The sequence below is a fragment of the Maylandia zebra genome, linkage group LG2 (genome assembly GCF_041146795.1).
Source record: "Maylandia zebra isolate NMK-2024a linkage group LG2, Mzebra_GT3a, whole genome shotgun sequence".
In the NCBI taxonomy this organism is placed as follows: domain Eukaryota; kingdom Metazoa; phylum Chordata; class Actinopteri; order Cichliformes; family Cichlidae; genus Maylandia; species Maylandia zebra.
In genome coordinates, this window is record NC_135168.1 from 43,086,758 (window position 1) to 43,107,490 (window position 20,733).

The following is a 20,733-nucleotide window of genomic DNA, read 5'->3' on the forward strand; positions in this document are numbered from 1 at the left end:
GCCTGCCGGCCCACCGCTCACCTGCCTGCCTCCCCACGCCTCGACCGCTTCCGGGTTTTCCGCTCCACCTGTCCCCTCCATCTGAAACCAATGCCCCCGGCCCCTACCTAGTCCTGTTTCTACCTCCCCGCTGTCCCCACTGTTCAGCCGTCTCCTAGAGGTGTCTAGGTCGCCCTCATTATCACCGACGAATCCTACGCGCCACTAGTGTGGTGGCGTCGCTTTGTGTTTCACCTTTACCTGTGGGCGGAAATAAATCATTTGTTTTCTGTCACCTCGCTTCCGGGTTGGTTTCTGCGCCTGTGTCCATCCCTGTTCCCTCGTGCCGTTGAGCCGTGACACTTGAATTATAAGGGGAAATAAAACAATTCAATTGACTGCAATCTACTCATATCGAGTGGTGACATTTTAAACACTGTACTTAAGCTACATCATATTGTTATCAACCTCAGTCGTTTTAAATGATCCTGTCCAGCTGTTTATTTATTTGATTACTACTGGACTTTTTTGTCATTTCTATATGCTGTATTAAAATACATTAACAGTTTATCACAACATAAGATGCCATTTGAAAGGTAAGCCTAAAAGGTTATTCAAGTCTCAGTCACACAGCACAACAGTCTGCAAGCCCCTGACAACCTCCAGTTAAAGAGAATAATCTATTTCCTGACCACTTGGTGAGTGGTTTCTGCAGGTTGTTGGCTATCACTGGGTGAAATTGGTTGCAAAGAAGATGCTGCACCAACCTTCCAAACCTCCTTATGATTGCTTTGGTCATCAGCAGTAGTTTGCATGAAACACCAAATCCAAAGCAAACTCAAGGATGTTTTCAGTGCAGCACCTTATACCTCTTTTCAAACAATTTTACCCATTGACAGCCAGCAAACTCCATCAACAATTCACAAACTGGTTGCAGAAGAGCAACCAGTGTTTAACAGGTGCTCATTGACTGTCTGTGTAAATGGGACTTTAGCGATTGAGTTCACAACGACTATTAGTAACCACCTGCATCCAGCTGGGAAAACATATTTTTCCATTTGTCAGATATAGAACTGTCAGATGATCACTGCCTGTTCTGTGAGACAGAAGCCTAAAATTCTCACACTTCTTCTTGTGTGACTTGACTTGTACTCCATGCTAAACTAAGTTTAGAAACAAACGCACTGGTGTTCTTTTCACAGATGGCGCGCGTGCTTTGAATGGGGTTCATGGTGTGAGAGAGGGAGCAGGTTTCAAAGGCTTAGAGATCAAAGGTTAGGACAATTGTGACAAATTCTCGTTCCTTGTGGTACTGGGATAATGCATCTGTGCGCTACGTTAACTGACCACGGAACCAGCTAAAGGAGTTCTTAGAAAGCAGGATGACATCAGACTGTTCAGGTAGTGGATAAGGAAGAGTGACTGCAAAAACCACGCGTTTGTGCAAGAGCGTTTGCATATGAGTGTGCCTCGTTTTCATGGATATCAACTTGTCTGTGTACATATGGAGGAAGAGAAGTGCTGCTGGGTGACCCAGTGTGACAGAGAAACTATTTGAGGCCTTTGCCTTTGATGTCTGTCCAACAACACAGCATGATCTTTTTCTGTGAGCTGTCGGAGCGCTTATGATTTCATGGCAAAAGACATTTCAGTGCACCAGTCTGATTTTCCATCATACTCAAACTGAAGCTAAAAATGAATTTCTGCTCTTTTTGTTTTTGATACGTGCTGGCACTTGGAAAGGAGGCTTATTTAAGTCACCCTTCATTTATTGAAAACTGATGAGTAATCCGCTGAAGCTTCACATCTACCTCGATGTGCAAATGCCTCTTTTTTTCTATGGCTCATTTCCTTTCCTGAACTTTCCTTTGATGAACCTTCAAAAGATTAAAGGCATTTTTTAAGGCAGAAATTTAGTATGTCACCTTAACAAGTGTGTTATTTGCTAATGTAAACAGAGGGTTACAGTTCTTCTCTTCATTACTTTTTATGAAGGATATCTAAATGTTTCATCTTTTCATTTTCTCTTCCCTCTGTCCTCCATTTCTCCCTCTGAGCCACGTCTTCCAGTCATAACCAAGGCCATCTGAATCTGTGGCCAAAGGCAGAGGACTAGCAGTTTGGGAGAGTGATTGGAAACTGTGACAACAACTGATCACGACTATTACACATTTGGCTTAGATAACATTTGCAGCAGCAGTGACGGTTTGAGTCATAAGCACACACTGCATCTTACTACTTCGATATTATGTTATGATATTATATTAATTACATTATTATATCATAATAACATCTTATAACTACTACTGTATCGTTCAGTGGAAATAAAAAGAACATGCACTTTTAGACTGAAAGCAGAAACATAAGATGTCTTAACTCTCCACCCTTTTCTTTCATTCTATTCATATACACATGAATAACAATATAAAGAACAAATCATAAACCATTTATTTTTCCTATAGTGTTGGTGAACCTTAATTGTTCAAAATAGTGCTCAAAAACCATGGCCATTCAACAGCAGCCTTTATTTTGTGGAAAATACAGAGACAGCAATCTCTTCGAGCAAAATTAGATTTTTTTTTTTTATGTTTACAGTTTTCAGAGAAATTACTAGGAAGTAGGAGAACCTATTCTCACTATTCTGCAGTTTAAATTTACTCCACTCCTCTTCCAGTCTCTTCCATAGCTCAGCAAAGTGTGTAAAGGGTTTATTAGCTATAATTTTGTCACCAGTGATTTTCCTGTGATTCTGACTTGGGTTCAGTTTATGACTCTGGGCTAACCATTTCATTATTTCAATGATCTGAGCTTCCGTGTTAATGCTTTACCCATTTTGCCGTGTGACGCATTCTACTCCAAACTGGGTGCAGCTTGATAGGAAACATAATGTCTCCCATGACACTCAACTAAACAGTGAACTTTTCACGCTTTTCACGAAGTAAGTCTTTGGCATATACATCAAGGTCAAATCACAGCACAAGAATGGTAAGAGGTGAGCCTGAGCATTACTGCCACACTAGCAGACGGTGTTTGGGGAAGAACAGGGAGATGAACCTGTTCGCAAGTGGGAACAGGAAGCCATTCTTATGCTGTGTATTGACCTTGATGTGTGTATCAAAGACTTACCCTGTCCTTCCTCTCCTCCATCGCACAATTTTAGGGCAATAATATCTTTATTTGAGATTAGATAAAGACAACACAATGATACATACCTAATATCACCATTAGCTAATTAAGAAATGTATTTTTTCCCATCAGCTTACCTCAGCCATGCCCAATTTCTCTTTCCATATCACTCTCTCCAGTCAAACCTTCTGTCTTTCACAACTTTCTGGCATTTTCACCGCTATCTGATTTCATCACACTGAGAGCAAAAGCCTTTAAACCCATTAAATCCTTCCCAATTCAATTTCAGGATGGCAAAACTACCTTGTGGGCTGCTGCCAACCAGGATTCTGTCATAGACAAGGCCCCACGATAATAAGAAACCCCTCCAGGTTTTCTAATCTATCAGTGCTTCCTAGGCTGGCGGGAGCAGATGCTTGGATATTCTGTTCAACTCTGCTGTGACATGAGACCACTGCCGCAGGTTTCTGTCTGGTTCTATTCTGTGTCCACTTTACACCATTAACAGCTTTACCTATCATCAATACAAATTACTAAATTTAGTTGACATTGCATTGTCTGTGGTCATCACATCACTTGCCATGTGTACACCCCTTGAATCACTCAATCTGATCAGATATTATCATTGACACGGCTAATCTTTGTCATTAATAAACAAATATATAATTTTAAAAGGATATTTTCCTCAAGATAACAAAGAGTATTCTCTGGAAACATCACACGTTCACATTGCATCAATGCAAACTAGCATCCTGCCTCAGATCTCTGTCTCCACTGTTTTTCAACCATCCCTGCACTTGCATGGGCACTCAGAAAGTAGCAAGGCCATCTGGTGGGCTGATTAAAGCTGCAGCATTTTTCCATCCTGCAACAGAATATTAGCCACTGAACGTTCTGACTTTGGATTAAGAAGCTTTCTTTGTTTTTGAGAACATATTTAGAATTATAGCTTTTGCTGGCGCTGTTAGAGCGAAGTTTGTGGTTTATGATTGCATGTTTTCATTGAACATTTGAAAGGCTGTTTTTCCCCGTAATGTTAACATTGTTACTACATTCTTTCTGCACTCTGCAACTGTAACATCTTCTGATGCATGAGAGATACGGATTTATTCATTGCAAATAGCTGATTGATTGATTGAACCAAAGCATAACAAGTTGGATAAAGAAATCTTTAGTTGGGGGTTCATAGTGTTTGTGTTAACACATTGTGCAACATACAATCCTATCAAGATTTTAAATGAAAATGGACAAATATAAAATACTGTCTTCCTGGCAATCTGTGGTTTTATGGGCTCTTTAAAGGGTTTTTTAACCATAAACAAAGACATTCTTTGAAACTTTATCCATGGTTTCTTTTTTCATAATCTCTGGTTTTCCACTGCATATCCAAGCACAGTTATTTCAAGTGTTATCACATGACTATAATACCTTATACGGTATGTAAATATGTATTATTTTTCATTAATTTTTAAGCATGGTGAATTTCTTATTTGAATAATGTATTTATACACATTTTATCAGATTTTTATCAAACAGTTAGAGATGCACTGATGACCAAAGCATTTGTCATTTTCATTTTTTTTTTCATTTTTCTTCTGCGAATCTACAGAGTAGCACAGCTGAGACATCATTACGGCTCAAGCAGACCTAGCAGAGTGAAAGCTCCGCCTGCAACCACCTGCAAGCTGACATCTTGCTGTTTAGACCCTCATAATCCACTATGATTGCAGGATTTTATTTGTGGCTGCGCCGCAGTGTGAGAGAACCAAGGGGTCAGTGAGCTGAAAGACAGCAGCTGGCAGCTACTTACATTTATATGGATCCTTAAAATCCCACACAGTCACACACCAAAACAGCCAAATCCTCAGAGCTCCTCAACGAAAGAAATGTTTTTTAAACTTTAACTACATGCACTACTGCAGAGCAAAGATTTAGTCACTGGCATAGTTACATAATGTATAAGCATTATGCAGTCCTTGGAAGTTCTTGTTACTTTCTTCTCGGGGCATGCAATACTGATTAGAAATTATAAATAATGTAGTTCATTTTGTTTTATTTTCAGCTAGTATTTAAAAAAACTTCAAGCTATTAATTACAACTTCCCACATTTAAAAAAAAAAATCATAGAAACATAATTATTTTTTTTGTAATCCTCTTTGTTAGTTTGTAACTAACAAAAGCTGACTTTGAGTAGAGACTTTCATATGATTTGATTTCTTATGGTTGATTTTAAAGATACAATACATAAAAATATGAATATACAACATAGAAACCTTTATATCTGGTACTCACAGGTCTATAGGCTTCTACATGATTAGTGAATATGTATCCTCTTAATAGATCACCATGCAGGGTGGATGTTGAATGATCCCTGTTCTGTAGCAGTGTCCCCTGATGGCAGATTAAATACATCTAACCCTTGATTGTCTGTATGACACTTGTACTAAAGCACCATCTTTACTTGCAAGGCACTACTTACTCCTCTCACATTTGACACAATGCAAACTAGACACCTGCAATGACTCATTCTCACCTCTTGAGATATGACAGTATAACAAGACAGGACAGAGCCAAGGTTATCCTGTTAGTATGCTCACGTCAATAGATATCCCTGCAACACAACACACAGATGCCTTTGACGTGATGTCAGAAGGGTTTCAAATTTTGATGGTAACGTTGTCTATTTTTATGGAACATTTAAACATGGAAATCTTACTTGCTATACCTTTAAACTCATGTGTAGAAAACTCATGACCAGAAAAATTGAAAAGTGGGTCAGTTTTTTAGTGCCAAAACATAATTAAGTATCCCAAACTGTCCCATCTGTACCCAGCCTCATTAATTATTACTTTTCCCCAGCCTCAGTTATCCCATTTTCAGTTAACTATTCATAATCCCTGTAATGATTAACAATATGTTTTGGGTTAATCTCTTTGTAAGGGAGGAGATTTTTTTAGAGATAATGCAAAATTCTTCAGCTGAGTGTGTTATTAAATACTTTTATTGACGTCCACAGTTTAGAATTGCTGAGGTCTGATGTTGTATTGACAGAATTTTTCTTTTTCATTTCAAACCGTGAAGCTCTAACGAAGGCCCAGATTCACCAATGAATCTCTCTACCTTTTTTGTTGTATATTTTATTATTTCTTTCTAACTCCTGTGGCAAATGATCAAGAAAATGTCAGTGTTCATCAAATAAAAGCAGACCATTTCAGTTAATGTAGCTCTTATTGCTAAAGCTAATTTGTTGACCTTGTTATTTGCTTGGGTTTTAAGAAATTATATTGAAAACATACCCAAAAAAGTTTAACAAACATAAACAAAAGCACAGCAAGCAGTAAGTGAAACAGAACAGAAACAGTAAATACTAAACCTGGAAATATAACAACAGTGAATGAAAATGGATGGATGGATAAATGTATGTATGGATGGATGTATGGATGGATGGATGGATGGATGGATAAATATATGTATGTATGTATGGATGGATGGATGGATGGATGGATGGATGGATGGATGGAAGAAAAATAAGCTTCATTTAGTTTAGTTTTTTTTTAACTTCAGCTGAGCTTTTTCGCATTCCTAGTACTGCTCTCCATAAACAATGCACTGGTTGGTCTTTTCTCACATACTGTACTTACACGCAGACATACTTAGCAAAGCTTCCCTGCCTAAATGTGCCATGTGTATTTTATCCGCGGACATTAAACAAAGATGATGTCTGCATTCAGTGTTTTTCTTTTTTTAACTTTGCAGAATTGGTTCTGTGTTCCTCTGACCAGTGATGGTAGTGTCACACAGTCTGCCGCTGATCTTCATGCACATTTCAGACAAAAACGATGTCCACTTATAAAAAGATAATACTAACAATACTAACCATGACCACAAACCCCACAAGGTGGCTTTTAAAATCTGTTTTGTGTGCTCACAGGTGTAGGTTTATAAGTTCCAGTGCACCCATTGTTAGTATCACAAAAGAAATGGTGGCTTTGAACATATCAATGGAGGATTTGGGTCATTGTAAGTTTGCTTTTTATGTAGGATGAAGCTGTTAACACAGTAGATGAGTCCTTGCAAGAGAAGAAATTGACAGACATTCTTCACTTCTAAATCCTGCCTTTAGTGACAATACAAAATGAGCCAAATACTGCAGTGTAAAGTCTAAGTTCTAATAAGACTGTGTTTGGGGCTGTGGGATGTTAGAACAGGAAAATAGCAAACTTATTTGTTTGAGCCAGATAACATTCATCATAAAAGACCAAAGTGAAATGTGAAAGTCTGCCACATTTCACTTTGAAATGAGCTATTCCTCATTTCGAGAAGATTTAACTGATAAACATACTTCTTTGACAGGTTTACTCATGTGGAAAATGTGTCACTTTGCAGACTGGGTGACACTGAAAGGCAATAAAAATTGTATTTCTTGAAAAATTAAATCTGTTTTAAATGTGTGCAACAGCTATGTTAAAGTCTATCACAGTGTACTAATACATTTCATACTTTCAGCTGGAAACTGTCTGTACAGTAATAGCATGTTCACAAGAGAACAAACAGTCTTACAGGCCCTGCATGCCAGCTCAAATATCCACCTGCAAGCTTTGATATTCAGTCCAATGAGCCCTGGAGTTACAGTTTATCAACTTAATCCATAAGCATATGTGTAAGGTGTGAGGGGTCCTGTGCACCCCTTTGCTTTTAAAACCTGTCTTACAAGCACACAGCACATGTACTCCAGCAGGCTGAGGGCCAGTGCCAGTTTTGCGTTTTGTGGGTGAAAGGTACAGAGAAACAAAGACTACCTATCAGTTGTCCTTCTTGTCTCTATTGAATACTGAGCTTTTCACAGAGGAACTAATTAACATGGCAACTTGTACGGCAGTGCAGTTCTTCCACCATTCAGTCTGTATCCCATTTGCATTTAAGAGCTGTTTGAAGGCAGTAATTCAGCAAAATAAAACCTTGGTTCTCTTCAGAACGCCCACATTAGCTCACCTACAGAATTGGAAGCTCCTTTCAACTTCAGGCTCATAATGTACACATTTTAACGCTGGCACATTTTCTAGCTTTCTAAATGTTTATTCAGCTAAAAAAAACCTTAAGGCTAAGACTATGAAAATTCAATAATTCTTATAGTTATTACAGTTTAAGGACAAAAAGCTGAGAATTCATTTGCAATAAAAACTTCTGAAAATCAGTGTTGTTAAAGAATGAGACTTATAAATGAAACATTTTATTTAAATTAAACAAAAAATAGACTTCAGAACAAAAAACATACAATCTACACACTGGTGACAAACGAATAACGCCTCGACCTTTACAGCGAGAGGAATCGTTGGCTCTGGTGTGTTGTAAAGCATTTGCTGGGTCCACGTGACCCCTAAGATTGAAAAAAATGTGCATATAAATCAGGACAAATGATGGCAGTGGCGCCCACTAGGATGGCAGTGCCCCAATACATAAGACATCAGCGATCGATGAATGGTGTGGTATAAAAATAATGTGGAAATGTAAAATATGGCTGTTATCACCGGCTCTCAAACCAATTAACGCTAATGATGAGTCTAGCATCTCTTACACTTGGTCGTAACAGCTGTTAAACTGTGATTGGTGCCTGGGAGTAGTGACATCATTACTGGCTTAGATTACAAATTATTTATATGCCTGTGAGAAAAGAAGGAAAACAATCTGGATTGTGGAATAACCCAAAAGGGTTATCCTGACAAAATTGTTATTATTAGTATTATTTTTACATTGATTAATGGTACAGCCTACATATAGGATTCTAAGTTGTTCATTTTTATTAAACAACATTGAAATATTGTCATCTAAATAAATATAATTTATCTACAGTCATTCGTGAGTTAACATCTGAAAGGAAACTTCCATATAATTATAAGTAAAATTTTATGTCTTTATAATCAGCGGGCCAAGGCGACAGGTGTATTATATTAATCGATCCAAATTGCTAAGGTGAAGCCAAATGACAGCGACACCGTGAGGTCACAGGGGATGGGAAAATGGTAGGAGGAGGAGTATGGGTGCGCACAGCTCGGGTTTTTTGAACGGGCTCTAAAGCAGCGGTGTAACCGATCCCAGCTGCTACTGTGTGGGGAATTGAGAGCTATTCCCGTCCCCCGTATGTTGATCACGTGTCCTTAGGGGACGTTTGCTTTGGGGATCACTTTGGGAGGTAAACGCAGCGCACCGGTGCGCGTAGCCAATTTGGAGAGAAACATCCTTAATAATAATCGTAATGATCCACCGGAGGATCAACCGGATCACTTTTGTTTCGGGGCGTTGTCATACACCCTGTACACTGGCTTGCTTTACACAGATCAGTAAGGGACTGGCACTCTTTGTGTGCTCCGTGACTCACTGACTTGTCAAAACTTCTGCGCTTACGAACCGCGATCTTTACTGCGAGCATCACATTGTTGCCATCTCCTGCAGCGAGTCGACGTACGGAGCTGTCACTGCGAGCCGAGGTAGGCTGTGTTTCCTTTATGTGTGTTGTTTTGGCGGAATAGCGAGAGTAACATGCACGAGAGTGCACACACTGGCTAGGAGCATGAGTTAGTTTGTGGAAGGCGCACGCTGTGCAGTATTGTGGGTTCCAGGGTTGCAACAGTGTAATGATCCATGTCAAATGATACAGTAAGTGTATGACTAGCTCTTATCTGTGTACAGAAACCTGCATCATGAAGACGTGTGTGAATGTGTGCCTAATCTTCTGACGGTGAGAGAAAACAAAAACAAATGCGCTCTTGTACGTCTGTGGTGGGCAAATATTATGTCAGGGACTTAATGCAAGTGTTTAATGTTCACAGTGGCCTGCAAATTTATTCTTAAAAGTTTTTAAGAGTGCTAAAATTTCTGCACCCCTGTTGACGATGTCGCTGTTGAATATTCTGAATGAACTCTTGGAGTTTTGGAGTGGATTATATTAAAGACTGGTGAACATGCTTTAGCCTTTATGCTCTCATCAGGTTAGCCATTGTATACTACAACACAACATTAAAACCACTACTACAGCTGAAGCCTATGACACTCATCGTCCAACTACAATGCTGTGCTCTCCTGGGAAATCTTGGTTTCTGGCATTTATGTGGATTGGATGTTATTTTTGATATGTACCCACCTAAACGTTGAAAAACAAGGCATGTTTCATGACAATGGCGCTCCCAGATGGCAACAGCCTCCCCCATTGGAACACTTGCACCCCACCACACCACAAAAAACAGTTCAAGAACGATTCTAGGAATGCGACAGAGAGCCCAAGGTTTTGACCCGGCCTCCAAACTGCCAGATCCCAGTACAATAAAGCATTTACAGGATGCCCAGAACAAGCCTGCTTCTCTGAGACTCCACTCTTAAACCAGCAGGAGGCAAATAATCCACTTCTAATGTCCTGGTGCTTTTTCACACATGCCCATGTCTCAATCAGTTGCAGCTGTTTTAACAGCACAAGGTGGACTTGCACCACACTGGGCAGGTGGTTTTAAGTTTAAGGATGACTGATGTAGGAAAACGGGGACTAACCTGAGCTGACTCCCAGCCACGCCCTGCTGCTTCCAAGCAGCATTAAGAGAGGCAGTTTCTCATTTTCCCCCCAGAAAGATTAAAAGGAGATTTTTTTTAGGAATACATATAAAGTTGATTTTCTGAACAATCGCAGGAACACCAGTTGTCAAGTCTTGAATGTGTTTTGATTTTATGTGATGAAAATTTCATGTTATTAAATAAAAATGCCAAACTAGTCCAGCAGAAGGCACAAACCAATGCTGTCACCACAATCCTGCTAATAAATGTAATATGAATCCTGCAGAGTCCCTGTTGTGATATTAGACTGTCAGCCTGGTTATTGTGGAGACAGTGCTGCAGGTGACTGTAGAGGGACTCTGGCTTTGCCTTAAGAAAAGTGTAAAATGTCAGCCCCTTATCAATAATGCAGCACACCAAAAACAGTGGGGAGTAAGAAAATGGAACCCACTGTTAGAGACAGTTACCTAGTGCTTCATCATTATTCACATAATTGTATAACAAATACTTCATCAAAATCTACTTGGAGTAATTACCAGCAATGCAAATGTTTCCATTCTAATCCTAGTGCACAACCAAAACAAACCCATATGATGAGCTTTAATGTGCCATATCTTGTCACGCTGATCACCAGTGAAACAAATTTAATGTCTATTACAATTTTTTTTTTCTTTTTAAAAATGGTGGTTCATCTTATAAAAATGATTTATTTCCCTGCTCTCTTACTGCCTGTCTTGTTAATGCATGATCACTGTGGTTAATGAGACAGGTCTCAGTGCATGGGGACTGACAGTTTCAGAGACTGCACTGCTAGTTGGGTGAACACAACTGACACCCTCATTCATCATGCATTCACGGGGTGCTGCTTGCTCTCCTAGTCTATCCACGCTGCGCTTCTCTCCCCTTGTCTTAGTCGAGTCTCGAGTTGCACCCTCAGATGATAATTATTAAGACATTATACTGATGACAATAGCAGTGCTTTTTTTTTCTGTAAAAGAGACAGGGAGTCAGCTTCTACGTGCTGGGATGATTATAACTGTGAAAGAGGGTTGGCGTTTGTTGTCGAGGTTGCAGCTGCACGATTTCCAAGAATAGATGTAAATACCAACTGTACAGTAGTGTACCTGTTTGTTACTGCTGGCAGCCAGTAGCTAATTGTGAACTAGCCAGAAAATCAAAAGCTGACTTGTCAAATATGCTTTTTTTTTTTTTTTTTTTTAAGAATCTGTGATAATACTTTATATAAAATGAATATGAAGATGTTTTTCCCCACATTTTTGTAACCAAATAAATGAAAACAAGTCTACATTCTTTTGTGCTGTGCTTCATCGGTGTTTAAAATATGTTACCTGACCTGAAGCAATAATATAAAGGTGCAATTATGAAAGCATTATTAATCTCACTAATCCCGATGGCGTGCCATGGTGCAATTTTAAAATGTAAGAGATGTAATTAGCCCACATATACCATAATTACTGAAGTCTTGACTAAAATTTGTAAGCTTGCATATTGCAGTATCTCTGAGATTTACTCTATTAAACTTTGATGCTTGGGAAAAATCGAATGAAAATAGCAAATAGGTGAATCCCAGTTTTGTGCGTTTGTCTGCAGCAGCAGCTGCAGTCCTTGAATGTCACTGTTCACAATCATTATTTGCATAGGGAGGTTCTCTGTACATGTAAGTCAGCTTATCCCCATAGAGCAATGAGGCAGAAAGGATATACAGCATGGGGATGTTTTTACTGAGGTCTGTCTGTCAACACACTGGTGCCTGAATGGGTCTGAATAATCCATATCTTTAAGAGTCCACTTGGCTATCACAGGGTCTGTCTTAAGAGCAGGAGGGTCGTTTGAGGATTGCGGCTCTAGCTTCCCATGGAAAAAAGGCTTTCTTGTGAAGAGGTGGCTCATTAATGTGTATTTTTGTGGCAAATTGTGCGTGTTGTAGTAGCCAACATGTATATTGCCTCTAAAGAAATGAATTAATTGGCTGGTTATACTCTCAGGATGTTAATGTAATATCGCTACAATTAATGCCATTATCTGTAGACGTAAACTCGATTCTTATAGATAAATTGGAAAACCTACATGGATAATGTGCTGTAAAATGTTTGTGGGAGCGCTCCAGACACCTTGGTTTTCATTGATCTAACACTTCAGGACACAGACCTAAAATCTAAGGTTTCTGCTTCTCTCTCCATTGCTGACAGGATTTTCCTTTTGGAAAAACATCCAAATTTATAATAACAGGCAAAGCAGATTTTGATCTTTTCAAGAGTACCTTCCTTCGTGACATTCCTCCATTTCATACATCAGATTATATTGGCAAGACACCAGAAAAATGCAATTTCCCTGCAATTTCACTCCTTATCTCACAATATTATTTTGCTTTCAGGTCTAATAGAAATACAATTATATTTGTAGTGCAGAATCGTGGGCTGCTCCCTGATCTTCTGTTTGAGCTGCGTAGAGATTCCTTCAGCATGCTGCGGTAAATACAGACCAAAATAAAAACAGTCAAAGCCACGTTTACTTCTTGTCTTAACTGAACAATAGGCAATTTCTCCAGCCTTCTTACAAGTGCTGCCTATTGAGTAAAAGCCAGCTGTGTTTACATATTTGCGTGCCAAATAGATTCATGCCTGCTTGCATCTGTGGTCCCCTGTGCGAGTTTGGATGTTTGTCTGTAGACACTTTTCTTATCCAAAAGATGGAAATTGTGACAGTGTGACAGAATAACCTCGGGTAGGCAGGATGCAACTGACGCTACACTGAACAGCACCACAGGTATCTCTGCCAACACAACGGCAACAGAACACTACAGCCTCCAGTCAACATCGCAGTTTGCCTTGCTACTCATCGGGGGTTTAATATTCAATTATGAGGGTCCTCCAGTTCAAGCTGTGCTGGATGGCTTATGGAAAAGCCTCGCTGATTGATGAGTGGGCATCTTAGCTAAATAAGCTCTCAGTTTGCCCCTGAAGGAGAAAAGAAACAAGACAGATGGCTTGTGGGGGTGTTTTTAACTGACGTGGCAGAGTTTTTTTGTAGCTTTGCCTTATTGGTGAATATGTGTGGTAACAGAAGCCTTATCGCCAGTGTCCAAACAGATCAAGCCTTAAGTGAAGTCATAAAGTGCTTTCCTTTAAAATACTGGTTTTGATGACTAGTTCTTTAAACCAAAAAATATCAAAGAATGCGTATTTGAAAAATGAATCTTGGAAGGTTCAAAAGTTGAAAGACGTTTTGTTTTTTCTAAATGCTTGCCGAAGGGTACCGTGACAGTGTCATCCCACTGCCTTTCTGTTTTAGAACTGTGACAGCCTGTCAAACTGTCATATCCAGCTGAGTCCGAGGATGTGTAGGTCTAGCAGTGTAGTGCTGACAAACAAGCAGACAGAAAAAGTGGTAGAAAGGGAGAGAGATACAGGCGGTTGAGCATTTGCTTAGGCACACAGAGGGGTGAGTAGCTTCTCCTCTGTCATCTCATGGCAGATCACATTCCTCAGCAGTCAGGTATTTGGACCTTGCCAGTGGGCTGTTTTGTTGGCTGAAAGCTGGACCAAGCTGTCAGTCAGATTAGCACTGTGAGCCACTGGTGGGAGCGCAGTCCTATCCTCAGGGGCACAGCCATTTCAAAGATCTGTAAATCCCCAGCACTGAGCATTCACACACAAACACACATGGGCGTGCGCAACCCCCACCCAAGAAATGAGGGACAAGATCAAGCCAGGTCATGGGAGGCTCTTTCCAAATAAAGTGTTCTTTCGGGAGACTGCTGCCTTCTCCGTGCCCTTCATGCACATGTGCATGCATTTATCCTCAAACACCCACACAGTCACACACATACACACACACATTCTCCCTCCTGCCTCCTCCAAATGGGGACAGCAAAAGCTCTGGCACATGGTTGGCTATCCAGTATCTATGGCTTTCACACTCTAGTCATTATGTACTGTAGCCAGTATGTTATTGCCTCCATATAAAAACGCATTAACGTGAAGTGTGATCTGGTAAAAGCCTTCGTAATACTTCATATCTAAGGATATTCTCGGAGTATACAAACTAAAAATTTATTGGGCAGACAAAACTGGATCATGAAGCGGCAAATTGATTTTTCCCCACTTTTTGCACTGATGACAGTCACAATATGCAGTCAAGCTGAATGGACTAAATACATTTGTATAAGGTCTTTTAACCCATGTTGTGCCAGCATGGCCTGACAGTGGTTCTTGTGATGTCAGGAATGTTTTCCCTTTTCAGTATTTCACTCTAAATGTTAAGTGGGAAGGAAAGTTCAAAGCAGTCATCGTATGTGTTGTGCATTCAGAAGAACATAGTGCTGCTTTTCCGATTTCAGAGTGAAGCTCCAGAGTAGGCATACTGCACGTAGATGTAGCGCGGCCTAAATGCACTGGAATGACACTTTTTATTTTTCATGTGAGGAAACAGAATATCTGCAAAAAGCATAATTGAATTTCAGTCATCGCTAAAACTTCATTCATGCGTAAGACCCAATAATGAATCACTGAATGGTCAAAGGTTTCATATTGACATTTAAAGCCTCATTGATTAATTCAGGGCATCCACTCATGCCTCGAGTAACCTTGCATGCAAGAAAACATTCTGCCGTAAAAGCTGTTGGTAGCTGATGACTGCCTTCAAACAACATAGGATTCAATCGTTTTTTCTTTAGTTTCTGTATTAAGATGAAAAGGCAGCCAAAGTTTAGCGGTCCCATCTTAAATGGTAAAAATTAACTAATAAAAAGGAAGTAAAACTAGGATCTGTGGCGTTTTTTTTCTCCTTCATTCACACGAACAGTCTGTTTAAAAAGTGGCCATTTCTAAAAAGTAGAACTGAACTGAACTTTAACATTCTTCCTTTGGTCCCCCCCTGCTCTGTTGAACTTACTGTTTTTTCCTCTTTATTTAAACTCAACCTTTCGATACCCTTTGATAGAGCTGGTTGCTGATTTTGATGTCATGTCTGTCTCACTGTCACACCAGAGATTAAGTGACAAGGAGACCATCTTATAGGGAGATAATTGAACTGTAGCGAGAACAGTGATGTGAGGGGGCCATATAGTGCCTGATAAAGATGGTCAGACAGGCAGATATGGAGATGAGGGTGGAAGACAGATGAATTTATCATCCATTTATAAAGTTAATCTGACGTTTTGTCATGTGCTTACATGGCCTTAGAGAGGAACCGCAACTCAGCCGTATGCACGCTCGAGCAAGCATTGCTGATGTGCTTTGATAGTTAAATAACACTACACGTCTGCACGCGCTCCTCTGCTGCTTTCCTTTATCTCAGACCTGGGATCAGCCATAAATACAAAGTGGTTCCCATCTTCCGGTCTTGTATGTCGTAAGGGTTTGGATGTGTTTACTTCCCAGGAGATGGTTTGGAGACCACTGTTTATCCTCTGAGACCACTGCTATGCAGCTCCATTTATGGCATGGCCCTCTGTGAGGTTGTGTTTCTGTCTCTCAGTGAACAAAAGCTCTATATACTCATCTTCTGGCGTTTCTCTTGGGCTTGCTCATCTTGCTGTGAATGCAGGTGAACCGGTCTGTGCAAAGTGTTCATACACTCCTCTGTTATAAACCTTTAGTCTACCGATTTTTCAGTAGCAAGAAAATCCGTTTTTGATTATTAGTAAGCAATGTTCTGTTGGAAGCGCCACATAAAGAAAAGGTGAACAGTGGATGCAAGTTGGACATGCATGCATGTTGTGTGTAGATAAAGTTTACCTGGGCCTTACTAGATCTTTTTTTTATATCCAATACTTTTTATGTCTTCAAATTCTTTGATATTTTCAGTTTTATATGATTTTTAGGTTTGTTTAACACTTCACTTCCTCTACAGATTCTGGCTGTTTTTAATGTATTTAGAACACATATAGTAAAATTTCAACATATGCCAGTATGTGAAATTCAATCAGACTGTGATTCTTATCATCTTGATTATTATCGTTCAGTATTACTGTTCATGCACAGAGCCAGCTAAATGACTCGATCATGCTCCTCAATGTTATCAACCAACTCCCCCTTGAGTGTTTTTAGTAGAGGAAGATTGCATGACCGAGGTGACACGTACTGCATTTAGAGCAGGAAGGTGAAGTTACGCATAACTAAGTAATCCAACACAGTGGCAGAGATGTTGATGTTGTGATGCTCAGCAGCAAGCCGCTTGCGGTAATCTTAATCTATCCAAATTGTGTTTAACCAAAGGAGAAAAAACAGCTGCCAGTCATTCTTAACACAGGCACTTAGCTGTGCTAGGAAATAAAAAGGTTATGTCTCAACTTCTTCTTCTTAATTCCACACTTGCAGTTTATGCCTTCCCAAGAAACACAACAGCTTTGTAAAGTGTCTTTTTTTTTAGCTTCATATTTAAATCCCTTAAAGAAAACTATTATGCAGAAAGAGATTTTCTGCTGATAGTGAAGAGCAATGACTTGGAATGAACCTTTAGTTTAGCTACGCTGTATAAAGCATCATCTAATTTTTATCCATCTTCAATGAACGTGAATTTGTGAATACCGCATATGTAAATGTCAACATACACTCCATCTCCAGGCACATGAAAAGCTATTCGTTTTTAATTGTTCTTGATCACAGCCGTCCTCTTACTTTGCTATTCAATAGCAGTACTACATGTATTAATGATCACATACTTTATTCATGGATTTCGGTTGGGTGTACAGGCTGCAGTAGTTTGCATTGAAGATGACAGCGACCTCTGGCCGTCCTCTGTCGCCACTTGTTTTACTTATAAAAAGCAGCGGGTGATCTGGGTGGGTAGGGCTTTGCTGAATTCACTATGATGAATTACTCCTAACCTCTCACTGTCTTCCCGACCTCTGCTGCCAAAGTGCAATGTAAGGATTTCCATGTACATGCATGCATACGCTTACACGGTACTTCCTCCCGCTCCTCTCTCTCCTTCTCTCTTTCTGTCTTCTCCTCCCGTCTGTCATTCCCAATTACTGCGTGCGTCTCTGTCTTATTCAGATTTATTCGATACACATACACACACCCTGGCTACAAATATGATCTAAATCTTTCCTTTGTAGTTTGTAATCATCTCCTCGCAGGCCATCTTCGTTCTTCGCACGTCGCTGCCAGTTTCCAGCTAGATTATCCGTTACTCGTCTGCTGTGTTGATGAGAATGATAATTTTTAGGTTTGTAGATTGAAGAAATCATTTGACACCAGCATGCGGTGTTAAATTAGAAGGTCACACTTTTTTGTTTGTTTGTCTGTTTGTTTTTTCAGAGACCCTTTTAATTGCTTAACTGAATCAACTATTTCACCTGACAGAACAACAAATGACCAATCAGCCATATTTAACTAACACACATCTGAATAACCAGGGAGAGGGGCTGGTGGCTCGAATCAACCTGTGTTTTAAATGTATATTAACAAAGTGGTGGCTTGTGTTGTATGGTTTTGTAGAATATTGAAAAGTGAAAAACTTGAAATTTGTTTAGTCTGCATACCACTTAAGCAAATAATTAAACTTGCATGGTTATAGTTGCATAAATCCATCCACCCATTCATTTTCTTAAGTACCAGTTTGGGTTCATGGAGGGAGGCTGGAGCCCATCTCATCTGTCATAAGGCAAAGGGTAGGGTACACCCTGGATGGGTTGCCAGTCTCTTGTACTGCTAAATGGGGACAAAGATTTTTCACATCATCAAAAATGGAATAAATGCAGTGAGTCACAAACAAAAGAAAAAAATTTCACTAGTGAACGTGCTGCGATACCTCCACCTCAGCGTGTTGATGAGTATGGCAGTAAGAGTGGATAATGGAAGTACTTTGTGTTGTTATCCTGAAATGCACATCACTTTTTTGTAATACAGCTGTAAAATCAACTATGTTCCAATTAAAAGTGTTTAAAGTGACTAATGTTATGTAAATGCTTAAGCTAATGTATTTTACTAATATTATATCACATAGTTGTAATGTAAATTATTCAGCAACCATCCTGATATTTCAGAATGAGTCCCGTCGATAAAATAAAATGTTAACATTTTACACAAACAGTCAGCCACCACCATGTCAGTGATTAAAGTAACTTTTAATAAAGGGGTTCAGGTTAAAGTTTGTGGGGTAACATTGTTGGAGTTCTTTTGGTTTCTTTTTTGCCATCGTATCAGATTGGATATTGAGAATCCTGTAATTCTACTGTTGGTACTGCCACTAGATATCTGTTGGCACTGATACTTACAACACAATCTAAGACACTGTAAGACACACTTGAAAGTGCTGAAGGCCGTATATGTGAGCCACAGGTTCATATGGTCATGAGTCAGATACAGTAACTCCATAAAACTCAATAGTACTCAAGGGCTGTAATACTCAGCTTATCACATTTATTTTAAGAAAGCTCTAGTTCTGAAAAGGCGTTGACCTTTTGAACCAAAAAAAGCTACAGTGAAGTCAATAAAAAGTGTAGATGTACAAAAGTTTATTGCACAATACTGGATATAAAACTCAAGAAACTTTAGAACTCTGATTTATTTGAGTAACTTAAGCACGATGTACTTAAAAAAAAAAAAAAAAAAAAAAGGTTCTGGAGGATCTAGTGCTTCTAGTATCATTGCCCTTTTCCACCACGACCACTGGGTTTTTCACACGGAAAATAAAGACTTACTGTTACATCATGGCTTTTTCAGATCCTTTGGTTAAATTCCTCAGCTGAAGAGAGAGGAAACCTATCCTTAGAAAACCCCAACAAAAGCAAACTCACATAACCCAACACAATCTGAGATTCCTGGGAATAGGCCGGCAGCCCATTCTCCCCAACACATCTCCACCACAACCCCCGGCATTCTGCGGCTGTGTTTAGGATGTGATCTAAGATTGAAAACACACACGTTTTAATTCTGCCAGTTTGTTTGTCTGTTTGGTTATCACAGAAATGCTGTGAAACATATGAATAGGTCCTGGGTGTTGTCACTCTTTCATATGTGCTGAGATGTGAAACCATAGTGCTGCTGATTGTGTTTGAATGGGTCGAGATAATGAACTAGACGCTTTATGTAAAAATTTTATCACAGCACCACTGCCTGTGTGACTTCATAATCGCACCCTTAACGCATTCACTTTTGAGTTAAGAGACCCAAGTGGATTGGTTAAAGGCTATTTTCTTTGTGATATTCTTTGATATCCCAGTAGATTTTATAGTCCCGTGCTTCTCTATCCTGCAGGCAGAGAGAAGAAAAGGTTTGGATTATCTTTTTCCCAAACATTGCCCCAAGTACTTTGAACTGATTTCTTTTTTTCTTTTCTTTTTTTCAAAAGAAGGCTGTCTAAGCAGATCTAAGACACTTTTTACTCTGTTTTAATGAACATTACATCACCAACTGACAGGTTTGTACTTATGTGACTGCCTCATTATTCTGGTCCTATCCTGGCATTCTTGGTTGTAACACAGTTACATTTATTTTGTAAAGCTTGGATAAATTGCAATTATAACACATTTTTCATTGATTGGTCAGTCAAAGGTGCTTAAAAATCATTTATTCGCTTACTTATTATTTTGTGTGTATGCTAATGTGGTTATAACCCAACATTCACATACAACAGCAACAATAAACTGTAAGAACACAATGATCCTCCTAATAGTGCATCAAGCCAGTAGTTATTCTGGACAGGGAATCTAATCTCCTCAGAATGACAGCGTTTTTAAGCGATGTCGACAGCATATTGAGCCTTAGTTTCTCTTGTCCTTCCCAAGGGATCTTGCCTGTGCCTTCAAATCGAGCGTGGCATATAGTATTTCTGCCTTGTAATTAGATCCTTGCTACTTTGCATGTTAACTGTGGGACAGAAGCAGTGTGATGGTGAAACATTTGTCATGGAATCACAAGGCTTCACTTGTGAGGCGCCATGTATAAAGACAACTTCCATTTCTTTTCCCAGTGGTCATACTGCATTAGTGCTTTTGCAGCTGACTAATATTTGCTCCCTGGGAGTTATTATGTATCTCTTATGTATCTTATACTAAATACCGCTGTCCAATCCCAAGAGTGGAAAACCAGAGCAGACAGCAAAAACGCAACATTTGAA

At 39.5% G+C, this 20,733-nt stretch overlaps 1 protein-coding gene across 2 annotated transcripts in view; it reads left to right on the forward strand.

The window, feature by feature from the left end:
* The first annotated feature begins 9,171 nt into the window (after nucleotides 1–9,171).
* Nucleotides 9,172–20,733, forward strand: part of mid2 (midline 2) — a 174,696-nt gene continuing 163,134 nt past the window's right edge. For both annotated transcript variants that reach the window (XM_076874586.1, XM_004545520.4), the window contains exon 1: nucleotides 9,172–9,590. The gene's annotated coding sequence lies outside the window, so the exon portion shown is untranslated. The remainder of the gene's footprint in view (nucleotides 9,591–20,733) is intronic.